A 2,882-nucleotide genomic window follows, 5' to 3' on the forward strand; every position below is an offset into this window, starting at 1 on the left:
AAGAAATTAAAAGATAAGTCCTAAGAAGCCTTGAAATCTCGAAAGATCTCACAACTCCCTTCAAACGGCTCTAATCTCCCCTCCAAAGAATATCAATGGCAAGAAGAAGGTTGAAGATGGCTCCCACAATCACAAGATTGTTAAAACAACTTCTAAAGAAAACTCAAGAGAAAAATCTTGGAGAAAACTCAAAGAAAATTCTGCTCTCAACAAATCTGAAATTTTAATAATAATGATAAGTGTTTAACAAGGTGGACAACCATGCCTTTAAATAGGCCTTATAACTAGTCCTAATCTAATTAGAAAACTAAAATAAAAAAAACTCCTAATTATTTTAATATGGAAATTTGGTCAAAGGTCATTTTATCTGGGACTCTTGGACTGAATATTGACATAAAAATTTAAACTAAGTAAATAAATAAATAAATAAATAAAAATAAAAATAAAACTTTACAACTTGGGCCACTTTGACAATTTGGCCTGATTTTCAACTAAGTATGGATGGATTTCTTGATTGGGCTGGGAATTTGCTTATTGGGCCTCGCCTTCAAGAATTTGGGCTTTTGTGACTCGTATCAGAAGTTGTCATGCCGAATCGATCACGAGAAATAAAGTGTTTCAAGTGTTTAGGGAGGGGCCATATTGCAAGTCAATGCCCTAACCGAACTAACATGATATTACGGGCTAATGGAGAGATCGAATCGGAGGAAGACGATGATGAAGAACCCGATGAAACCGCTGAAGAAGAAGACGAACTTGAATATGCTGTTGATGGCGAAATCCTCGTCATTAAACGAAGTCTTAGTCTTCAAAGCGTTGAAAACGAACAGCAAAGGGAGAACATTTTCCATACACGTTGCCATGTCCAAGGCAAGGTGTGCAGCTTGATCGTTGATGGCGGGAGTTGTACAAATGTGGCCAGCACCTTAATGGTTGAAAAACTTGGCTTGCCAACAACTAAGCACCCTCAACCTTACAAACTTCAATGGCTTAATGATGGAGGGGAGTTGAAGGTAACTAAGCAAGTTTTGGTGCCGTTCACTATCGGAAAATATTTCGACAAAGTTTTATGCGACGTAGTACCTATGCATGCTGGTCATATGTTATTGGGTCGTCCATGGCAATTCGACCGTAAAGCTATTCATGATGGTTTTACAAACCGCTACACTTTCAAGTTTGAAGGCAAGAATGTCACCTTAGTCCCGATGACACCGAGGAAGTTTATGAAGACCAATTGAAGTTAAGAGAGTCTTTTGAAAAATTTCGAGAGAATGAAAAAGAAAGCGAAAAACACACTGAGAAAAAAAAAGAAAAACTTTTGAAAAGTGTGTTTTTCGCTTTCTTTTTCATAAACCTGCCTCGGTGTCATCGAGACTAAGATGACATTCTTGCCTTCAAACTTGAAAGTGTAGCGGTTTGTAAAACCATCATGAATAGCTTTACGGTCGAATTGCCATGGACGACCCAATAACATATGACCAGCATGCATAGGTACTACGTCGCATAAAACTTTGTCGAAATATTTTCCGATAGTGAACATCACCAAAACTTGCTTAGTTACCTTCAACTCCCCTCCATCATTAAGCCATTGAAGTTTGTAAGGTTAGGGTGCTTAGTTGTTGGTAAGCCGAGTTTTTCAACCATTAAGGTGCTGGCCACATTTGTACAACTCCCGCCATCAACGATCAAGCTGCACACCTTGCCTTGGACATGGCAACGTGTATGGAAAATGTTCTCCCTTTGCTGTTCGTTTTCAACGCTTTGAAGACTAAGACTTCATTTAATGACGAGGATTTTGCCATCAACAGCATATTCAAGTTCGTCTTCTTCTTCGGCGGTTTCATCGGGTTCTTCATCATCGTCTTCCTCCGATTCGATCTCTCCATTAGCCCGTAATATCATGTTAGTTCGGTTAGGGCATTGACTTGCAATATGGCCCCTCCCTAAACACTTGAAACACTTTATTTCTCGTGATCAATTCGGCATGACAACTTCTTTACCTTTGCTTGTTTCACCAACGGGTTTACTCACCTTAGAAGACAAAGGGTGATCTTTAGTGCGATTAGAGAAGTCTTTCTTACCCGTGCCTTGGTTCCACCTTTGAAAATTGTTAGTGCTAGGAAAGGTTCGGCTAGTTCCTTTTCTCTTCAATTGTTTTTCGACTTTGATGGCAACATGTACCATATCAACAACTTCGACATAGTGTTGAAGTTCCACCACGTTAGCTATGTCACGATTAAGGCCGGCTAAGAATTGAGCCATGGTTGCTTCACGATCTTCATCCACGTTTGCTCGAATCATGGCAATTTCCATTTCTTTAAAGTAGTCCTCCACACTTCGATTTCCTTGCGTAAGATTCTGCAATTTTTGATAAAGTTCACGATAATAGTAAGAGGGTATAAATCGCTTACGCATTACGGCTTTCATTTCGGTCCAAGATGAGATTGGCCGCTCCCCATTCCTTCTTCTACTCGTTGTGAGTTGATCCCACCATACCATTGCGTAATCGGAGAACTCGATTGCTGCCAAATTCACCTTTTTGCTCTCCGAGTAGTTGTGACACTCGAAGATCACCTCTATTTTTCTCTCCCATTCTAGATAGGCTTCCGGATCAGATTTCCCATGAAAGGGAGGAATGGATAGTTTAATACCTTTTAAATCATCATCAACTTGGCCTCGATCTCTAGGACCCCTATTCCTTTGACCTCGACGTCTTTCGTTTTGATCCAATGCTTGGTCACTTTCCTCCTCGCTTGGCTCGAAGGGATCATCCACAAAAGGTCTTGCTCGCCCCTGCTCCCTTCTCAGTCCTTGAGGGGTTCCTTCTCGTGTTGGCCCTCCTTCCACTCGATCTAGCCTCTCATTGATGGATTCAAGCTCGT

This window comes from Gossypium hirsutum, chromosome D02 (genome assembly GCF_007990345.1).
Source record: "Gossypium hirsutum isolate 1008001.06 chromosome D02, Gossypium_hirsutum_v2.1, whole genome shotgun sequence".
In the NCBI taxonomy this organism is placed as follows: domain Eukaryota; kingdom Viridiplantae; phylum Streptophyta; class Magnoliopsida; order Malvales; family Malvaceae; genus Gossypium; species Gossypium hirsutum.